Consider the following 22702-nt stretch of genomic DNA (forward strand, 5'->3'; position numbering starts at 1 on the left):
TCTTTGTGACTTCCTCACAGAGAGACCATGAAGCTGGGTTTTAGAGAATCCCTAGCCTTCAGAGGTAGCATCACAGAGTTTCTGACGGTGTATCTGTAGATACTGTTCTCTCTCAAAAGCATGCAAGACCACCTCTCCAGTTAAACAACCAGTGCTTGAACTTCTAGATTTCCCAGTGTCCATGGAACTGTGACCTCGTGGACAACATGGAGAAAACTAAGACTGTTGTTTGTATATGTAAGTTGTGAAAAATACTTAACTCGGTGAGAAGGCATAATTTCTACCTAAGAATCCACTTTCCAGAAAACAAATATCTGTATTTTAGTTTTGATCTCTCTTATTATACTCCTCGAACTGATATGAAGGAAATGAATTCCTGGAAGTAATACTGTGAAGATAAATTTTCTTTCACTTGTTGCAGAGAATGCTCTCAGCACCTTTAAGTTGTCATTCTTTCCTTTTTATTAAATATCTTATTTATTTATTCATGAGAGACACACAGAGAGAGGCAGAGACATAGGCAGAGGGAGAAGCAGGCTCCCTATGGGGAGTCTGAGGTAGGACTCAATCCCAGGGATCTCTACCTGAGCCAAAGGCAGACACTCAACCACTGAGCAACCCAGGCATCCCTGAGTTTGTCATTCTTTCATGCATTCAAGATGGTGATTAATCCTGCTAACGTTTGCCCAAGCAGCCTTTTACAGAGAGAGGGTATTGTCTGCTGGAGGCACAGCTTAGGCACTTTTCCCAAAGACTGTTGTGAATTATCTCCTGTTCCTAAGGACCACTTCATGTTTCTATGACTTATTTTGGGAAGTTGTCTTCTGGTGGCCACTTTTGCCTTAGCTCCCTGATATATATATAGAGGGTATTTATTTTCCTTTCTCCTCTCTCTCTCCCCCCCTCCTTCTCTTTTGATTATTATATCTCTGTGGTCCCTTTTATCTCAGTACATTATTGAAGTATACTTTACATACAGTAAAATGCATAGATCTTAAGTGTAGATAAAGCAATTAACTTGAGATATGTATATCCCTTGTGACCACCATTTGCATCAAGATCAAGAATATTCCCATTACTCCAGAAGGCTGTCTTATGCTGCCTTACCAGTCAATACTGCATCCTGCGAGCTAATCGTTATTCTGATTTCTATCGCCAGTTTTGCTTGCTCTTAAACTTCATATAAGTGGAATCATATAGTAGTACATCCTGTTGTGTACAGGATGTATTTTTTTTTTTGCCCAGCATGATGTTTTTGAGATTTAATTGCACTGTTACATATACAATAAAATTCACAGAAATGTATTGTTTTTATTGCTAAGTAGGATTCTATTTTATTAGTGAACTGTAGTTTACCTATGTGGTATAAGCAAACTAGATACCTGATCATATTCATAGTTAGAAGAATGGCATGCTTCACAGCATAGCCAGCAGAGTGGTGCAGTGGAGAAGCATGCCGGCCCATAACCCAGAGGCTAATGGATTGAAACCATCCTCTGCTAGGGCATCTGATTTTTCTCTCTCCCAGATCTCAGGCAGATTTTGGTCAGGTTGCAGAATCTGCTTTTCCTTTGGCAACTCCTGTGATTTTTTTTGCCACACCTTAGTTAGTCTCTGCAAATGGTTAGTATTTCCCCCAAAGTTTTTTATTTTTTTCAAAAGCCACTCTTTTCTCTCATTTCAAAAGAGAAGTAAATCTCTCCCTTCTTACTCTGCCAGAGGTGATAAATTTATCTGGAATTTCCAATGGATCAGCATTATACCTTTCAGAATACACACTTGTTGCCAATTATGGTTTTATATTTTATTTACACTTGAAGGAAAAACATTTTCATCGATATCTGCCTGAAGAGTATATTGCATTTTACTTGGGCGCTAGTCATCATCTGTGCCTTGACACTTCTTTATTCAGTCCTATGTCTGATTTATCACATTTAGATCAAGTTAGTGGGAATGTTTTGTGAATCCTTCTCTAAAGCAATACATGTTGGAATAATCATGAAGACACCATCTGTATGGATTTTATGGCAAAACAGAAGCAAAGAAGTTAAATGTGAGATGTTAAGAGAAAAATGGAAGGGAGGCATTATAGTAAAAAAGTTTGTGCATCAGGATCCCATGGACAAACTCAGAGAGCACACAACACAAAACAAAACATGTAAGTCTTACCACAATACTTGCAAAAATGTGTCTTTGAGGAAATTTTATTTTTGAACAATAAAGAATTTAGTGAAAGGACATGGAACGGTCACAGATTTGTGGGAACAGTGGCGAACCAGCTTCTGCTTCGGGCAGGAATAGGCTCTCTGGTTACAGAGCCCAAAAATCATGCTGCAGACCCAGACACCGAGATGGCCACGGTGGACTCCAGAGACAGCAGCTTGTTACACAAACTGTCACTGCGCAAAGCCGGAGTGCTGGACCCTGCTGCCACGGCTGCTGGGATGGATGTGCCACCACCCCTCCTTCTCAGCTCACTTGGCCCTAATTCAAAGTCCAGATCCATCTGATGGGCTGAGTTCAGACCACTGACCTGTGCCCATTGGCGAGGGAGCTGGGAAAGCAAACCTTTTCCCCTTCTGCTGTGGGAGGTGGGCTGTACCTCCCTCTGAGATGCAAAGGGTAGCAGATCTTCAAACAGGAAGATCTTGACCCTGGGATCCCAGACTAGAGTCCATGCCAGGTAGTAAGAAATTGAAGGTCTAACATTCTTGTAAGAAGTTTGGAGGGGAAGGGAAAGACAGGCATTAAACTGAGGGAACAGCAAAACCAAAGGATATTTTTTTCTCTTTTCTTTTTTTCTTTTCTTTTTGGTAAGATTAAGGGCCTTAATAGCAGTTCCCTAGAGGAGAAGAAACAAGAAATTCTCTTGACATAACAGAACTAGCTGGCACTCCAATCCACGTGTGTAGCAGCACAACAGCAGTATCTGAGGATGAGAGCACTTTGGGCAAAAGGACACTGCCTCTGAAACAAAGGAACCGGATGCATCACCAGTGGCTCTTCAAAGGTTTCAGTTGTCTGTTGCCTTTAGTTAATCTATAAAAAGAGAATATATCCTTTTATGATTATAATAAGGAAATGCCTATGGACAAAATAGATAACTTTTTTGACAAATGCCTAGTAAAGGTTGGTGTCAGCCAAGTTCATCCAAGGCATTAAGTAGCAGCATCTATGCAGCCAGGCCATAGTCAGTGTTTGGGGTTAGAGGTAAATATACGCAATCTGTGCATCCTTTTGATTTCTTCTTTTAGTGCCTGATTGATCATCTGATGCTGCTGGATGGTTCTCTTCTCCTTAAATTCTTCTGAGTCGATATGGATTTCATACATCGCTCCACAGCCTCCTGAAATGTCAGTGACTTGGATAGCTGTAGCTCCAGGAAAGTTTTCCTTGAGAATCCGGGTCACTTTGAGCTCCCCCTCAGTCTGTGAGACAAACAGCCGCTGGGCACAGTGAACAAGAGGAGGCCCGCCATGCTGGGCCTACGAGGCCCGCTGCCCAAGGTCACCACCTTTGAGGAAAATTTTGTAAGTACTTTACTTACATACTCTTCAGTGAATTTCTACATTGTAACAAGAAAATACAAATTCCTATAACAACAAGCACCTTAAATAATGAAAAATTTTAAAAATCACATGGAAAAATATAAATAAAGTGATGGGTTGGAGGACCAGGGGCAGGGAGAAGGGGCAAAGATACTGCTTTGGTCCTTTACATTTATGGGTATGCACTATGACTTGCAATAGAATGTGCAGAAAATGTTGGAAATGAAATACCATCATCCTGCAACCAGCCTAGTAAAGACTGGTTATTGATACACACTAACTCTGAGGGGTAACTAATGGGCCACAGGGAGGCTGCTCCATCATGGCCACTTTGGCATTCACAAAACGTGCATAACCTGAACCTAATTATGGGGAAAAAAAAAATCTCACAAAGCACAAATTAAAAGTGTTATTTAAAACAACAACAGCAACAACAAAATAAACAACAAAGTGAGCCATTGCCATACACTCAAAAAATGTCAATGTCATAAAAAAGAAAAAGGCTATGGAGATGTCTTAGATGAAAGGAAACTAAAAGGATATGGATAACTGATGTTAACTAACTGGAATTTAAATAAAAACATTTTAAAAAAGAGTATGGGCAACTGATACAATAGCTAATCCGTGGCGGGAGGTGCTATAAAGGACATTATTGGTCAAAAGATATATTGAAATACGGGTGATGAGATTTTTAAAACAATATCATTAGATACACTGAACTGATACATCTACTGTCATTATATAGAGAGAATATCCTTTTTAGGAACTATCTATTTATTTTAAGATGTTTATTTGAGAGACAGAGAGAGAGGACAGGAGCAGGGGGAGAGGGAGAAGCAGACTCTCCACTGAGCGAGCCCTACGTGGGGCTGGATTCAGTCTTGGGGATTAGGACCTGAGAGGAAGGCAGATGCTCAACCCTTTAAGCCATCCAGGTGTCCCAGGTAATAACTATTTAAATATATAATAGCAAAAGGCTATGAAATATACAATTTACTCTTAAACGGTTCTGAAAACAGAAATATAGAGATGAAGATGGAGACTACATCTAAGTTGGAGTGAGGTGAGGGTAGAGAGAGGGAGAGAGGGAGGGAGAAGAGGAAAGGAGAGGGAGTGGTTACTAATGTTAATAGGTGAATCCCAAAAAAAGGTATATAGGTAGATTTTTTTTTTTTAGGTAGATTTTTTTACTGTTCTTATTCTTACCAGTTTTCTTTAAGTGTGAATATTTCCAAGGAAAGTGTTTAAGATCCTCATAATGGCAATTTGAAAAAGTAAAGAAAGAATAGTATGATAAACACTCAAGTTCCCACCAACCAGCATAAAGGGCTAGCAGCATTTTGTCATGTCTTTCTTCTATTATTTGCCAGCCGCCCATCAGCATTTTGAAGCAAATCCAAGAGGGTATGTCCCAAGCGCTGCACTGTGACAAGAAACGAGGAAAGGTAAGAATGACTGGGGCCTGAGGATAGGAAGGAGGTGGACAGCGTTGTGCACTGTTCATAGAGGGGTCCTGACCAAAACCTTGGCTTCTTTGGCTCTGAGCTGCGTTGTGATAGGGTGGGGGAGTGTCCCACCAGGATGCCCTACCTGAGTCCCCCTAGGGCACCGTCCACCTGCCGGATGTGTAAGGAGCAGGAAGAAGCAATAAATAGTGTTCTAAAAGCAGAGAGCTGTGGCTCTCACCCAGACAGGTGGGAGCCCACACGTCCCAGCGAAACTACCTGTTGGAAGGGAGAGGGAAGGTGCAGAAAGGGAAGCAGGAAAGTTGCACGCAGGGGGAGCGGTGGTCCTTGGGGCAAGTCCCTCAAAGAAGCACAAAACAGGGGCCTGTGCTCCTGAGAGGAGGAGAAAGCCGACGAGGATGGGATTCGAACCCATGCGTGCAGAGCACAATGGATTAGCAGTCCATCGCCTTAACCACTCGGCCACCTCGTCATCTGAGCTGTGTGTCTTGAATACTCTCTTAACTCGTACATTTAGCAAACATGGGTCCTGGGACGCAGCCTTGTTTTCAAACTACAGTCGTCCAGTCCCCTAGAATTCTCTCGTTAGACCAGTTCTCTCACCTTCCCCTGGGGAGCCTCTCTCACCTTAGCCTGCCAGCGTCTCCTGCCTCCAGGGTCATCCTTCCTTGGTGATCATACTGGCCTTCCAGGCCCAGGAAATTCTGTTCTCCCTAAACTCCAAAATTTGATTTTCTACCCGCTGCATTCTAGTGTCCCCTCTGCCCTCGATTGGCCAGCTTTCCTTCTCTGCTCATTCTTCAGATGTCAACTAAGCCCTGACAGCCCCCTAGCCCTTTTTTCCCTTGCATTCGTACTTCGAAGCTTTACAGGTGAGCTGGGGATCCCTGGGTGGCTCAGTGGTTTAGTGCCTGCCTTTGGCTCAGGATGTGACCCTGGAGTCCTGGGATCGAGTCCCAAGTCAGGAGCCTGCTTCTCCCTCTGCCTCTTTATGTCTATCATGAATAAATAAGCAAGATCTCTTAAAAAAAAAAAAAAACTACTTGCAAGTGTATTTTCATTCCACATCTGCTACAGAATTGTATTGTAATATTATGTATTTTTGTGCTCAAACATCCTATTGTGCCACTATGCAACTGAGAGCATAAATTGAAATCTAAGTTTTAGTTATTTCCAAGGATGATACATCTGTTCAAGACTATTCTTCTGACTTGAATTGCTTTCGCATTTAGTAGTAACACACAATAAAAGATACACATTGATAATTTTGATAAGTACTACATATATGAAGTAGAATTGCACTAGAAATGCATTCTTTAGTGAAAGTGCTGGGAATATTTTCCCCTATTAAGTTATGTGTCCTCAGAGGAAAACCTCTTTTGACTGGAATGAGAAGAATTTGGTGGGAATTAACAGCAAAAAGACCACTGTTTTGTGCTTCTGAGTAAGTGTGGGGCTTTTACAAAAGATGTTTTTATGATTATTTAAGGTGCATGATCTTCAATACATTTTTTCTATCCAAATTTAATAAAGTATAGTCGTGAATCACAGTGATAGTGAAGAGGGGACTTGCAACCCCGTAAACATAGTTTTACAAAACATGATGATCTATTTCCTTTGACAAAAGTCAAGAAGGAACATTGTCTTATGAGTCTGAATAAGTGTAAAAAAAAAAAAAAAAGTGAAGCCCTAACTTCCCATGACATGTGTGCATTCCTTTCCTTTAAAATGTATGGGTACTCAGAAGTGGAGGGGAAATTTATCATCTCCTCCAGGAAGAAACCGTGGAAAGTATACAACGGAAACACTGATCTGTGTCTTGTTTACAGACAATAATTACTGATTAGGGGAGATGCCAATATTATCAATTGTTCTTTCTTGTCAACAGGAAATATCCCCCTCCACCTCGAGGTCACATGCTGCAGTAAGTTGTTAGTAGAAAGTAATAAAAAGGCTTGATTTGCAAGGGGATGTGGAAGTAGCCATGGTTCACATCCACAGGGAGCAGAGTGAACATACCTCATTTTGCCTGTCTTTGGAATCTCATTCTGTTTGGGTTCCCTGAACCTTTGAAATTAAATTTGTTTTTTTTCCTTTTAATTTGTCTCATGTGAATTTAAGTTCTTAGTTCAGCTAAAGAATATTGAAAGGCAATGGACATTTTTCTGGTCCCCAGTGCTGATGACTGCAGACCCTGACTCAGTCAATACTTGTGACAGGAATATCAAGAATAAGTTTGAGCACAGCGATCTGCATGGAAAAAAAAAAAAAAAAAGTATGAGTAACAGAAAGAAGATGAGGGTGTAAAAGTTAAAGGAAGGCCACCAAAGGTTCCACCGAGATTTAAACTCAGATCACGGGATTCAGAGTCCAGAGTGCTAACCATTACACCATGAGACCCACCTCTGGGTTCTTCCCTAAAGGCTTGGTTGACCTACTTCCTTAAATCCAGTTGCTTGAAAAGTGGGAACATTTTGCTTTTCCTCCTCTAGGATTAAGTCATGGGCGGTTACCTGTCGCACACCCTCTACCCCAGAGTCTTACTGCAGCGCCCTGACCCCCAAACGTCAGGAATCCTCCCTCCACCCACCCCCGAATCCCAAGCGGTTCCCGAACTGGGTGCCCGGTAAAACAGGTGAGGCCGCGACGGAGAGGAGCCCTGAGCGAGGTGCAGGCCTTGGGGCAGGTGCTTCTGTGGTTCCCTGACCTCAGGCCCAGGGCCGCCCTGCGAGATGGGGGCCCCCGTCGCTACTTTGCAGGGGGACACCGGAGGCTGAGTCCCAAGGTCCTTCGCTCCGCTTCGTTATCAGGTCTCATCTCTTCCCGAAGGTCTCCTTCCGTGGGCGATCCCTGCGCTCCCGGCAGCTTTCAGCGGGCCCGCAGGGGCGGCGCTGGCGCTCCCCGATTAGAAGTGCAGGTGCCTGCGCCTCCAGGCTGGGGGAGGGTCCCTGCGTGGCCCGAGCATCTGCGGGTCGGGAAGCGGACGCGAGGAGGGACAGATCAAGTGCCTCCCCCCGCCCGCGTCCTCCCGCTCCTGAGCGCTCATCAACCCGCAGCGTGGACAGGACAGACCAGACCTCCCAACAGCCCAGAGCACGACCCCGCCCGGCCCCGGCGGCGAGCGCCCCTTCCTCGGGCCTGCTCCGGAGCCCTCGCCGGGAACACCCGCAGAACCAGACCTGTCCGCGTGGTGCGTCTCTGCGGGCGCAGCGTGTCAGCATCCGAGCCGCCGTTTCGGTGCTGGTACAGTAACAGGACAGGGCTGTCCTCCCAGAGGTTTACCGGGTTCCTTTGTCGCTCGCGGAGAGCAGACCCAGGGGGATTCCAAGTCAGCCTGTAAACCCTGGAGGCCGGGAGGCAGGGAGGCAGGGAGGCAGGGAGGCGACCCGATTGGGCCGCAGCCCCCCGCCCCGCCTCTCCTCCCCGCCCTTTCCTGGGCACACAAGGTAAAGCGCAAACCCCGCCCGCTATGTCCTAAGAGTTTTAGGTGTATCCTCTGCATCACTGTCAGCATCGTCGTGAACGTTTTCACCTTTTACAGATGGAGACACATTGCCTCAACCTAGGGAAGGACAGAGCTTGGAGATCCAAGCCAAGTAGTCTGGCACCAGGTCGAAGGGACAAAAGGAAGGGCTGCCCGTCACTTTGTGACATGGTCTCCCTCATTCAGCTTTAAGAGGTATTGTTGGGAATAAGTAGTTCTATGTCTAGGCTGGGAGACTTACTGATGTCTTAATTCTTGTTAAAAGTGTCATCAATATTATTTTTTTTAACAGAGAGGGAAAAAGCTTGAAGATTTAAGAACACTCTTTTTTTACATTTAACCACCAATGAGCACACTGCAAAACCACTGACTCTACTAACAATGTATCCAGAAGAACAGGCTTCTGACTTCGGTGTCAGTTCCCTGAGACAATTGCCTTCGAACTTGTTTTCCCTCAGCTCTGGGCAACCAATCCTCCTCCCCCAGAGACAGAGCCTAGGACACTCAGGTCAGGGTGGCCTAGCTCGGAAGCCAGGCCACTTCCTCAAAATCAGTCTGAGCCCAATCCTAGGGTCTGAACACACGGACCAGGATTTTGGAGGCCAGCTTTTGTAGAAGGGTGGAGAGGGAGAGTGTCTGCCAGAGTGTTCATAACTGCCAGAATTCCTTGAGTGATTTGTTTGCTTAAGTAATAAAATAATTATACACCAGATACCTATGCTATACATATCATAGGTGCATTTAAGAAATAATAAAATTGTGACCATCCTTTGTATCATTGAATGGCCTTGGCACTTTTGTTGAAAACCAGTTGGCAGTATGTGGACGGGGTTACTTCTGGACCCTCAGGTGTGTTCTGTTGATTTGTGTGTCTGTCCTGTACCAGTACCTCAGTCTTGGTTACTGTATCATTGTAGAAAGTTTTCAAATCAACAAGTGTAAATCCTCCAACTTTGGTCTTCTTCTTTCAAAATTATATTTCCTTTCCTGGTTCTTTTACATTTCCATATGGATTTTAAGATGAACGTTTCTGTTTCTGGGGGGAAAAGGTTTCGCTGAGATTTTGATCAGATGGCAGGATCTAGGAAAGACGAAATTTCCCAGGGAGCGAGGTTCATTTGTGGTTGAAAATGGATTTTTTTTTCTTTTAGTTTTTCTATTCTTGCTAAGTTGGATGGAAAGAGAAAAATAGGAAAAAGTCTACCTTCTCAAGAAGACCTACTACAGAAACAGGGATTTAAAATTGGAAGCAAAAATAGAGAGAAATCAGATTGGCTGGTTAGCTCAGCTGATTAGAGTGTGGTGCTAATAATGCTAAGGCTACAGGTTTGAGCCCCCTATGAGCATGTTGTCACTTTCTCTCTTAACACTTTGATTTCAATACTACCTACAGACATTTCCTTATACTTTTCTAAATAAGGCTGGCACTTGAAGTGGCTTCTTAATGACTACTGTCCTAAGAGTGGCCTACTGGCCCAGTCGGTAGCAGGTGATTCTGATCATGGGTTTGGGAGTTCAAGCCCCACCCACCTTGACCAGAGAGCTTCTTTTGTCCAGGATATATCCATTCTATTATTTTACAATCAATTGTTTCACCAAAAATCTTTCCTTTAACTTATCTGTCTTCAGCATTTACTCACAGTTTCAGCCTGAAAGGAGCCTTTCCAGCTTCTAAAATTCCTAAGATAGTCATTTTATTCATATTTACCTGCTAGAAAGCATTTTACTTCCCCCATTTTCCTTATAAATTATTTCTGGAATTTCTGAGACCACTAAGGTAATTGCTGAAATGTGTGGACATTTCTGGTCGTCATCACACTGGCTGGTTCTTCTGGCATTTAGTAACTGAGGCTAGGCATGCTGAGCATCCTAAAATATGCTGGATAGTCCACAGATTGTCCTGAGCTCCACTAGACTTCCAACCGTCCTTCTGGAGTGAAAAGTGAAAATGTGAAAAGTGAAAATGCTTTCCTTACCTGAGCCTAAATCTGAATTCTCTTTGCATATAGATGCAAGCATTTTACATGGCTTTGGTGTCTACCAAATTGATAAACTGAGGATTGGTTGACTTGTTTTACCTGCTAAGCGGTGCTTATTATAGAAAATTGTGTCATTGAGACCAGTTCATTGGGTTTTGAGTTAGAAATGAAACATGCTTTGTCATGATTCTGAGTCTAGATATCCAAGTACACCGAGGGCATGCATCAGTGCCAGATACACACAGTAAGTGTTCCATCCACAGACAGATGTTGATTGAATGAATCCTCCCTGACAGAGGGCATGCTGCCCATGCTTTTATTTTGCCATTCTGGTAGGCAGGTGAAAAGGTATACTCCATAGAGTTTAATTATTTACATTCCTCTGATAATGAGTAAGTCTAAATATCTTGTCATATATATGAGACATTTTTATTTCTTTTCTGTGAACTGTGTGTGATATCCATCCTAAAGTGTTGTTAGTCTTTTTCCTTCTGATTTGTGGGATCTCTTTACATATAAGAGCTGTTGGTCATTTGTCTATGATGTGAAACAAATATTCTAATTTGTCATTTGCCTTTTGATTTCCCTTAGAATTGATTTTATCTTGCCCCAAAATAGTCATTTTTGTAGTTATACATATCAAATTTTCAGGTTTTTAGTTTCTGTTTTTCCATTTTACTGTCATAGAAACTTTTACCTAAGTGTTCTTTTGGAATATTCATATTTCTGTATGCTACATTTGATTCTATGAGCCATTGGAAATGTGTCCTTTTTAACACGTGCTGTATGATTCCTGCACAGTGATTCCCCTTGCTCCCCCACCCAGAGGGCTACACAGCTACCCATGCCATTCTTTCTCCATAGATCTGAAATACTACCTTTATCAGGTGTATATCCTTGCTCATTTCCCCATTTTAAGTGGTACTGTTTTCTTTGAGAGCAAAAGAGGGATCCCTGGGTGGCACAGCGGTTTGGCGCCTGCCTTTGGCCCAGGGCGTGATCCTGGAGGCCTGGGATCAAATCCTACGTCGGGCTCCTGGTGCATGGAGCCTGCTTCTCCCTCTGCCTGTGTCTCTGCGCCCCCCCCCCCCCCGTATGACTATCATAAATAAATAAAAATTTAAGAAAGAGAGAGTAAAAGAGTATGGAACCTGGATCTCATCTCCATAAATTTGAGTTTAAATCCCATATTTCCCCCTTTTTTCACAATTTTCTCCTTTTTGAAATGGAAATACTCCCTTATACAAATCCCTGCAAAAAACAAACAAACAAACAAACCATAAAAATTAAAATGGCAGGGTGCCTAGGTGGCTCAGTTGGTTAAACATCTGCTTCTGCTCAGGTCATGATCCCAGGGTCCTGGGACTAAGTCCCATGTTGGGTTCTCTGCTCAGTGGGGAATCTGCTTCTCTCTCACACATACTCTCTCTCTCTCTCTCTCTGTCTCAAATAAATAAAATCTTCAAAAAATAAAAAAAATAAAAATGACAATTGATTAAGGAGTCTAAATCCATTTTCCCTGTAAGAGAAATTACTCCTTTCTTTTACAAACTCCCTTTACTGGACAACTTTCTTGTCCTCATTCAGTTACATCTTTGTGGTTCTTTAATATTTTAATCATTCATTTATGCTATGCCTAAATGTGAGTCATAACATCTCATTAGCACATAGAGGAGCCAAATGTTTGACTTAAGTATTCTCAATAAAAGCAGTAGATGTTCACCTCATGCTATATCAGTACTCTCTGCTTATGACTTCAGTCAAGGATTCTCTACTCTATGACTTTGATCAAGCAACTAGTGCATCCTGGGCATACAGGATGTCTCTTTTTCATTCTAAGGATTCTGAATCTGAAGTTTTCCTCAGGTTCAGAAACTGGGAAGAGCATTGTGATTTTTATTGGTGTAACTACTCTCAGTATCCTGATCATTCATCATTGTTTTCTTTAATGACACAGACTGAGCATTAAGTATCTCCACAATTCTCTGTGACTCAGGTTTTCTTGGCGTCTGCTCCAGCTTTGTTGCTTATTCTATTTCTTATAAACAAGAGGCTTCTGGCAGTGAAATTTAGCTTGTATGGTTTTGATGTCCTCTTAGTCTGATGGTTAGTAGAGTCTAATTTTGTAATAGCCTTCCCACTCAACAGCTGTGATCTGCAGAGAAGAGCCAATAAAAAGAAATGATCGTAGCTTTTAATGTCATGCTCTAAATACTTTTGTCTATGATAATATCGTGAAGATATTCTCTATTTCTTTATCTAAAAGTTATATAATTTTACCTTTGATATTTACATCTACATCTGTGAAAAGAACTATAAGGATAATAAAAAATAAATGCAGATGAGACTGAAGAATGGATGAAGGTAAAGATAAAAATGGTACAATACTGAGGATAGTTGAAACTGGGTCATGGATACATGATGATTTATTATAGTGCTCTGTTTCTTTTGTAAGAAAGATAAGATTATAAGATTTGAAAGTTCTTGTAATAAAATATAAGTTTCTACAGGTGATGAGTCCCAGTTCTGCAACTTAGACAATTAACTACTCACTATGAGCCTCAGTTCTTCATCTCAAAATTGGGATAGCATTTACCTTGTAGGATCATGGTAAGGGTTCACATTTTTGTTCACTTAACATTTATTGAGCATATTAGCAATGCAATAGACAGAGTTTCATTGATGAGCAAGACCAGGCCCTCCACCTACCCTCTTGGAAATGATTTTCTAGCCAGGGAGACACAGCAAGTCATTACACAGATTAACACAGACTGCAATAAAAGGTACATAGTGCTGAGAGTACTATGAAGATTTATTTAGAAAGTTGTGGGTAAGATTTTTCTGAAAGAGTAATGATTGAACTCAAGTGTGAAGGTTGAGGAAATGTTAAGGAGGTATAGAAAAGCACCCTGGTAAGAACTAATAATAAATACATAGGGGAGCTCTGGTCGCTCAGCAGGTTAGCGTCGCCTTCAGCCCAGGGCCTGATCCTGGAGACCAGTTATCAAGTCCCACATCAGGCTCCCTGCATGGAGCCTGCTTCTCCCTCTGCCTGTGTCTTTGCCTCTCTCTCTCTCTCTCTCTCTCTCTCTCTCTCTTTCTCTGTGTCTCTCATGAATAAATAAATAAAATCTTTAAAAAAATAATAAATACATAAATCCAGTCAATAAGACAGACTGTTGTGGCTGAGAGGAAGGGGCAGTGAAGTGTGAAGCGAGGCTGAAGACACAGGACAGACCATGGAGGGGATTTCAGGCCATAATCTTAAGGATTATATGATTAAGAGGAAGAAAAAGCTGTAACATGTATAGGCGATTGTCAATACTTCTAGAAATATCAGTTTCTGCCTTCATCCTTTTGTCCTCTCAAAGTACACAGCATTTGAGATCTGGTCTTTGGGAAAGTAAGTGGAAACCAGCTAAATTACTCCAGAACAATTTGAAAAAAGCCAAGAATTTGGATCACGAATCCCATTAGTCCTCTAGGGACCAACCCTGTGGCCTGGGTTGAAGGCATCCAGTTCTCAGCCACCCGCTACGGCTGTGGCTGCAGATTCAGGGCTCTAGTAGCTAAGACGTCGCGTAAATCACCGTGAGGAAAAGCCACACAACATCCACTCCACGTGCCACGAAGCGATTTCCTTCTGTCCTCCCTCATTCCGGAGAAACCCTGCCCACAGCGCAGCACGTCCAGCCTCAGAGCAGCGCTCGAGTCCCTGGCGACCGCCCTAGGAGCAGGTGCCATCCCGGATACCCCGCTCGCGCGCGTCCCGCAGACTTTCCTCTCGGCTTCCATACCCCCCGGAGACCCGCCCAAGCCCCTGGCCTGTCCCCGCCGGGACTGCGGTGCCAGGTGGAGCGATCCGCGAGGCCGCTTCCAGCGTGGGGCCACGAGGGGCCGGAGCGCGCGCTGCTGCTGCTTCGGCAGGTGCGGCGGCGGGGACCCCGCGGTGGGAGCGAGCCCAGGCGGCGCGGTCCCCGAGGTCTGCAGGTGCGCCACGAGCGTCCGGCGGGCCCGAGGGAGAAAGGAAAGAAGGCTGAGGATAAGCAACCTTCCCTGCCCGCAGAGAGCTCTGCGCCTTCCCTGCACCCCGAGTCAGCTCCAGGCACCTGCTCCACGCATAAGGTTTGGGGAAATATTTTTGGCGAGGAGAAAAAATGTGGGAAATGGATGACACGTGCTAAGCATCACCCTCTGCTTGCCATTTGTTTTGCCTTGTGCTTTGATTTGCTGCAGGATTCCTCCGCGCCTACTGGCACGCCCCTTGCAGCGCAGCTGGCGGCCCAGAGCTGGGAGAGCAAACGGGAAAGCCTGCGAGGAACGTTCAGAAAAATACTTTGTGCCTTTGAGGAAGGCAAATAGTTCGTGTGCAGGACATAACAAGTCCTCAGCGTGACAGGAAGGTGGATGCTCCGGACTTAAGAAACTCGGAACACACTTTTCCGCAGAAGGCTCAGTGCAGAGAGAGGAGACACCGGCCACAGATTGAAGGAGACATTCTCACATGTATATCGTAAAAGGGATCCAGGCAACATAAAGACCTCTTCTAGCACAAACCGTAAGGAGAAAGGATCTACCTGTGCAGTAAACCGGTGGATTTTGAAGAGGGTCCTCATTTTGGAAGGTAGGGCCTCCCCTGCGAGGGGCGTACCAGGCAGGTGAGGATGTAGGTGTCAGCGCTGCTGGAATCCAGAAAATCTGTTTTGGGGGAGACCTCTAAGGGGTGCATGCACAAAGGCTTTGGCACTCAGTGAATGGCATTTCCTCCGTAAAGTGACAGAGTCCTAACGGATGGGTGTTTCCGCTCAGTTTCAAACCTTAGACCTCTTGCCTGTTAGGCAAATGTGATGGCCACTACACCACAGAAACCCACTGATAGTATAAGCCTCCAGGGTAGGATGGAATGATACACCTATTTCCTGGGTGCCCCCATACCTAGTAATTTTGACTGATTTTTTAGTATATTTCACTTGATGAATTTATTTCCCCTCACGCTCTTTGTTTGTTAAAATAACAATATAGAGACTCCACAACTCAACACCAAATGTAACTCAAAACCAGAGTCCAAATTCCTTCCCAGACGCCAGCAGGGTTCCCTCAGGCTCCCAGGGGATTTGGTGTCCCCTCTCTCCTGACCTTGAGAAGCAGGACTCAATAGAGCTCGCTGGAGACCTCCCAAACTTCCTCCAGGGCCAAGCTGGTCTGGGTGCCTCTGCTGAGCTGGGGTGGGGACTATGCCCAGTTACTGTGTGGGGGTGGTGACAAAGAGATGACCTGACAACTCTGTGTCCCTCCGAGTGCTCTACAATGCTAGGGCTCAGTGAGCGGTGTCAATCTTTAACATCTGGTATGCTTGCCTATTTTTAATTTTTTTCCTCTTCATTTAAACTGACGATCATCACTCTTTTTCCCCTTCCCAGCATTTTCTTGAAGGATCTAGAAGGTGCTCACTAAGAAATTATCTTTCCTCAAATCTGTGGTGAGAAATCCACGTATCTGCACCTCTGACAAATGGCAAAGTGGAAAACCTTCCCTCTTCCTCATTAAAAACTGGTTTGGTCCCAATGTTGCTGAAACAGAAGAGGAACAGTATTTCTAAGAGGGCATGTTCTTTGGTCTTATTTTTTCTTCTGATATCAAGTCGACTGCAAAAGTGACACTTCATTTTTTTCGATGAGTTGATTAGGCATTTATTTTAAAAGAATTAATGAGTAGCCCACAATGTGCCCAAAGCTGATCTAGGCTGTGGAGGTACCAGAAGTCCTGAAAATTTGGACAGGCCTGGGATATAGCAAAGGGCACATGCCCTGATGATTATAATATGATTGCACACAATAGGTTAAGTATCTTAAAATTGCCAAAAGAAACCACAGAGATAAATGCTCATGTGTTTTCACAGAAGCATAGAAACAGGGGAATTTTCCAAGTCCTATTGACTAGGAAAGGCTTTCAAAAGAAGTGATAACTGACCTATGATCTGACAGATGAAAAGAAATACATTGGTGGAAGAGAGGTTGGACGGGTGTGTGTGGTGGTAGATCTGGCATTAGGCTCAGCATGGTAGGTCATGGGTCAGGGGAGATTCCATGGGACCTAGTAATAATGAGGTTACATTAACTTTAGTCAGTAGAGAAATAGGATTTCAGATAAAACACTTTAATAAAGACATATCGGTGAATTTCCAGGTCTTATTTGGCATCAAACTGGAACAAACATTCTCTAGTTATTATGTTTAAGTAAACACTCCTCTCCCAGCAGTGTTTCCTATCACTGTTAATCACCTTTATTTCTTACAGTAGCCAGGATTCCAGTCCAAGAGTTCTTTAAAATAAGTCTTCTACACATAGCATTCCTCCAAAACGGCTCACAAAAGGAGAAATCAGCCTGTTAGACCACTATGGGGAGAAGCAAGAAACTAATTGAAATGAAACCCATTCGTTTGAGAAATGTTGTATACCAAGAGTAGGGAGGAGAGCATTTAGGGAGTATGATAAATACTTTATTTATTTATTTATTTATTTTTTTAAGATTTTATTTATTTATTCATGATAGTCACAGAGAGAGAGAGGGGGGCAGAGACACAAGGCAGAGGGAGAAGCAGGCTCCATGCACCGGGAGCCCGACGTGGGATTCGATCCCGGGTCTCCAGGATCGCGCCCTGGGCCAAAGGCAGGCGCCAAACCGCTGCGCCACCCAGGGATCCCATGATAAATACTTTAAAAGTATTTCTTAGAATATAGAAGACATAGAGCAGATAAACAAGGAAATCTCAAGTCTTGGGGTTAAAGTACTTTTCCAGGGATGCCTGGGTGACTCATGATTGAGCCTCTGCCTTCCACTCAGGGCATGATCCTGGGGTCTTGGGATGGAGTCCCGCATTGGGTCCCACATTGGGTTCCCCAAGGGGAGCCAGCTTCTCCCTCTGCCTATGTCGCTCCTTCTCTCTTTGTGTCTCTCATGTATAAATAAATAAAATCCTTAAAAAAGTACTTTCCCAGATTCTTCTTTTTAAGAGTTATCTAACTAGTAAATGCACCAAGTTTTCAGATTTATACTTTTATTTCCAGTTGCCTCTGGCATTATTAAGGGAATTTTGTGTGCTTTGCCATTTATTCTTTTTTTATCCTCTCCTCTTTCAGATACAATCATATTACTCATCCTTCCAAAATTTCTGCTATATTCTAGAATCCCTTATCACATAAAAGGTAAAACAGTTATAGCACTCTTGATTTACACTAACTTATATTATAATTTTTACCTTGTTCTTTCATTTCTTTTGAATTGGATTTGACAAAAGGCAAATGAGTAAACACAACTCCTGTTTCAGTACTGGGTGTGGAAAATAGCCATAAACATATAAAATAATAGACTCAAAGCCACAACTATTGAGGTGCTGGGAATACTGGACAGCCACATGCAAAAGAATGAAATTAGGCCATATTTATACCCTATAGAAATCCTAATTAAAAATGGATTAAAGACTTTAATGTAAGACCTCAAACCATAGAATTCCTCGAAGAAAATAAAGGCAGTAAGTTCCTTGACATCAGTTTTAGTGATGCATTCCTGGATTTTAACCTACATGCAAGGGAAACAAAAGCAAAAATAAACAAATGGGACTACATCAAGCCAAAAAGCTTTTGCATGGCAAAGGAAACCATCCATCAAAATGACAACCTACTGAAAGGAAGAAGATATTTGCAAAATCATTATTCAGTAAGAGGTTAATATCCAAAATATAAAAAGAACTCATACCACTCAACAATAAGAAAACAAACAATGTAATTAAAAACTGGACAGGTGATCTGAATAGACATTTTTCTAAAGAAGACATACAGATGGCCCACAGGTACATGGAATGATGTTCAAAATGACTAATTATCAGGTAAAGGCAAAAGCCCAATGAGATGTCACCTCATAACCGTTAGAATAACTTGTATCAAAAAGACAAGGAATAACAAGTGTGGAGAGGATGTGGAGGAAAGGGAGCCCTCATATACTGTTGGTGGGAAAATAAGTTGGTGCAGTCTCTATAGAAATCAGTATGAAGATTCCTCAAAAAAATAAGAATAGATCTACCATATGATCCAGCTACCCTACTTTTGGGTATTTATCCAAAGAATATGAAAATATTTTAAAAGATGTATATACTCTTATGTCCGTTGCAGTATTATTTATAATAGCCAAGATATGGAAACAACCTAAGTGTCCACCGATAGGTGAATATATAAGGAAAATGTGGCATATATATACAGTGAATACTTATCAGTTATAAGGAGGAATGAAATCTTGCCATTTGTGACAACATGGATGGACCTTGAGGATATTATGCCAGGTTAAATAAGTCAGTTAGAGAAAGACAAATACTGTATGATCTCACTCATATGTGGAATCTAAGAAACAACACAAATGAACAAAAAAACAATATAAAAACAAATTCATAGATACAGAGGCCACATTAGTGGTTATCAGAGGGGAAGGGGATCAGGGAGCAGGCAAAATGGATGAAGGGGATCATTATATGGTAACGAATGGTAACTAGACTTTTGGTGGTGATCCCTTTTAGTGCATATAGATATCTAATTATAATATGCATTTGAAAGTTAAATTATATTATATACCAATTTTACCTTAAAAAAAAAGCCACAACTATTGAAACTAGATCACTAAGCCACTAGCCTTTCTATACAGAATATGGGCCATGTAACAGCAGCATAGACATTAGCTATGGAGGAGTTTGTATAAATGCTGAATTTCAGGCCCCATCAGAGATTTAGTGAATTAAATCTTTCATTTTAACAGATCACCAGGTAATTAATGTGCTGACTAAATTTTGAGAGCCATGGCTCTGCTCAAATGCATTATTCAGTGGCCCAAAAAGTCACTTGGTGCAAAATTGGGGATGGAGGAGGGGGAATGGCCATTCAAGGAATTGTGCAAGAAAAACACATGCTGACAATGTCTGAACTGGTAAAGAATCTAGGAGGCAAAAATAATTAAGACAGTCACAGAGTTCACATAAATCCTAAGTGGTGAGTGCCTGACATTTGATCTAAAATGGTAAAAGAAGACCAAGAAGCAAACCTCACTTATCCTAGGCAATTCCAATGCTCTGAGTTTTTCGGTTCTCAGCATATTTTGGTTTTTCTATCACTGTAGCCTGGGACAGGTGTTTCTGGCTTTTTTTTTTTTTTAAATAAGATTCTTAATCTAACACTGTCCTTTCCACTCCTGGGGTTTTATAGAAGTAAACTCCAATGATCTCCAATTCTCCACCCTAAATTAGAAAAGCTCACAGTTGAAGGCCCCACTGGGAGTCAAACCCAGGATCTCCCATATACTAGGCAGGTGCTTTGACCAGCTAAACCACAGAGCCGGTGCTGGGAGGAGGCTCATTTGTAAATAACCGTGATTTCACCATTTGGTCTGATTGATGTGGTTCTCAAGAATTTTTGATCAACAGAGGTGCATGCAGACTAATTCTCAGGATGCTGCTGCTGCTGCTGCTGATTTTTAATTCTTAGGATTTTTATCAAGTTTTCTCACTTTCTTTTGAAAGGTGCCCAGCAGTTTATATACTGTGCAGGGAAATACTTCTCACCCGTGGGCCCCTTGCACTTGGCAGCCAGACCATTTCACTTCCAGGAATGCTTACAACCACACATGGAAACTGGATTCAGCTTGAAGTCGACAATAGGGAGCCTTCTCCCTACTTCTTGGCTACGCTGGCCCGAGCAATGCAGGTTGCCCTGAGGCTTTATTGGAATGACATGAAATCACTTGGCAAAATACAGGCTCTCACATGCTGGCAGTTTTCTTCTTTGTTGCTAAACAGTTGTTCTTTATCCCATGTGTAACTGACCATTTTCTGTATTTGCAGAGTGTGGCAATTTGCTGTAGCGATGAGATACATTAAAAATGCACAGTGCTTTTTATATTCCACACCTGAAATTAATATTACATTTTATGTTAACTACCTGGAATTCAAATAAAAACTTGGAAAAAAGTTTTTTAAAGAAGAAATACATACCAAAACACATGAAAACATCAGTGGTATGTTAACTTTTTACATTTTCTCACTAATGTTGGATGGACCTCTTCTTACTCTCACCTTTTTCCTGATATTCATATTAAAATTGATATTTATCTCTTTCTTTCTGAAAAACAAATACTAAAAATTATTTGGAAAAGGCACATGTTCTCATTCCAAGAAATTGGAGCTGGACAAATCCTTTAGATCATCTTGTCTAACCTTGAGACAAATGTTGGAAGAGTATGTGTAATGATGGGGGAACAGAGGACTAGCTGAGGATAAAGCATATTGGCAAGTCCTTGAAACAGGCAGAGGGACCTTCCTCTACAGACTCAACTGCCTCCATGTTCATACTTTGCTAAGGGCAGAAGGCAATCCTAGCCCGACCTCAGGAGCCTGCAAGCCTACTTTAACATACAAAAATTCTTTTAGAAATTTCCTTCATCTCTAAACTCCCAAGATACAGGTTGGCGATCATCCCCCAAGCACATGGCCAACCAGTATCCATCTGAAGGGTCTCATGACTCAGGTTTTATCAGAAGGTAATAAGTGACCTTTCCCAACAACGGCTGCCCCCCTCAAGGTCCTGGGAACCTTGCTTCCAAAATTCTTTAGAGAACAAGCTCTCCCTCAACCCCTCCCAACTCCCAGGTATATAACCAGCCTCCCCTCACAGACCGGGGCAGCAGCTCTTCCTGCCCTCGGGTCCTGTCCCTGTGCATTAATGAAACCACCATTTTGCACCAAAGACGTCTTAAGAATTCTTTCTTTGTCGTGGGCTCCGGACCTCACCTATACTCCAAAATTTCATCATGTAACACACACTAATTAAACACACATATCTATAATAATTCCACAAACTTCTAAAAAACAAATAGCTTTTGGTTGGGAGCATCTTCGCCGGGTGGTCGCTGCTCGGCGCCCCCTCGGAGTCCGCCCCTTTTCCCCGGGCCCTTCCCCGCCCTTGCCCCGCCCCTGCCGGCGCCGTCCCCCACCTCCCACCCCCCCAGCTCCCTGCCCCGGGCGGCCCAGGCCCAGGGAAGGTGTAACGGTGTAGCTGAGGAGGGTGGGCGATTGGGAAGAGCCCCAAAGATCAGGGCAATATCCAGGCCTGGTCCTGCAAAGATGAAGCTAGGCTGAAAAATTTGCAGCACTTTCTGAAGGAAAAAAAGTGCAAATAAAACGGAAAAGAGCGATGCTAGGGAAGCGGAGCAAAGTGACTAATGGAGAAACCAAGGGTTGAGACTTACAACTAGGAGCATCTAGAGTCAAATGAAGCAGGAGAGGGAGAAGACAAACCTAATGATCTCTGACCGGCAGCGAGTCTCAGCACGGTTCCCTGTTAGCTCCCATAGGAAGAGTGTAATCAACCACTTGTAAATGTAAATAACAACCTACAAATACATATATAATAATCAGGGAATTCCACCACCTCTTTCCCTGGCCTCATGTTTAAATAAATTTAAGTGCTTTTGAAATCAAGTACTATTTGTTTTCCTGTACAACCAGAAACTAGTTGATTTTGGGGTTATGAGAGGTTTGTCTCCTGTGTGAAGCTTGCATTCCACTGTTCACTGGGGTCAGCATCAGGAGAGATGAGGGAACAGTTCAGACAGTTCTTCCCAAGTTATTCTCTGATGCTTAAAATGATTTAGGAAGAAAGATATTTTTTAAAAGTACAAGAACAAGCCAGCCAATTGCTGAATCGGGAAAGTTTTTTTTTTTCTTTTTAGATTTTATTTATTAGAGAGAGAGTGTGTGCATGAGTAGGGGTGGGAGGGGTAGAGGGCCAGGGAGAAGCAGACTTCCTTCTGAACAGGGAGCCCCATTCCAGGCTCCATTCAAGGGAGCCCCTGGAGATCAGGACCTGAGCCAAAGTAAGACACTTAACCCTTTAACTGACTGAGCCACCCAGACGCCCCTGGGTTGATTTTTAGATGACATACCCACTGCCTCACTGAACCTCATCCAGAAAACACCTTCAAAATGCCTTTTTCATTAGATACCATCTGTTGAGTCCAGGAAGAAGTAGTTGGTTTTTGGACACAGACAGAAGGTGCTTGAATGTGTGATTCCTGAACTCAGACCAATTCACTTTATGCTCAGTTTCCAAAATACACATTCATTCATTTATTTATTTTTGTAATAAAAAACAAGCGTTGCTATCCTTTTGAACATTTTTACATGCAATG

At 42.8% G+C, this 22702-nt stretch overlaps 1 non-coding gene across 1 annotated transcript; it reads right to left on the reverse strand.

Annotated features, from left to right (window-relative positions):
• Nucleotides 1–5404: 5404 nt before the first annotated feature.
• TRNAS-GCU (transfer RNA serine (anticodon GCU)) lies at nt 5405–5486 on the reverse strand. Its single transcript has one exon. It is a non-coding gene; the product is annotated as a tRNA-Ser (tRNA).
• Nucleotides 5487–22702: the final 17216 nt, after the last annotated feature.

This window comes from Canis lupus, chromosome 37 (assembly GCF_048164855.1).
Source record: "Canis lupus baileyi chromosome 37, mCanLup2.hap1, whole genome shotgun sequence".
NCBI lineage: Eukaryota > Metazoa > Chordata > Mammalia > Carnivora > Canidae > Canis > Canis lupus.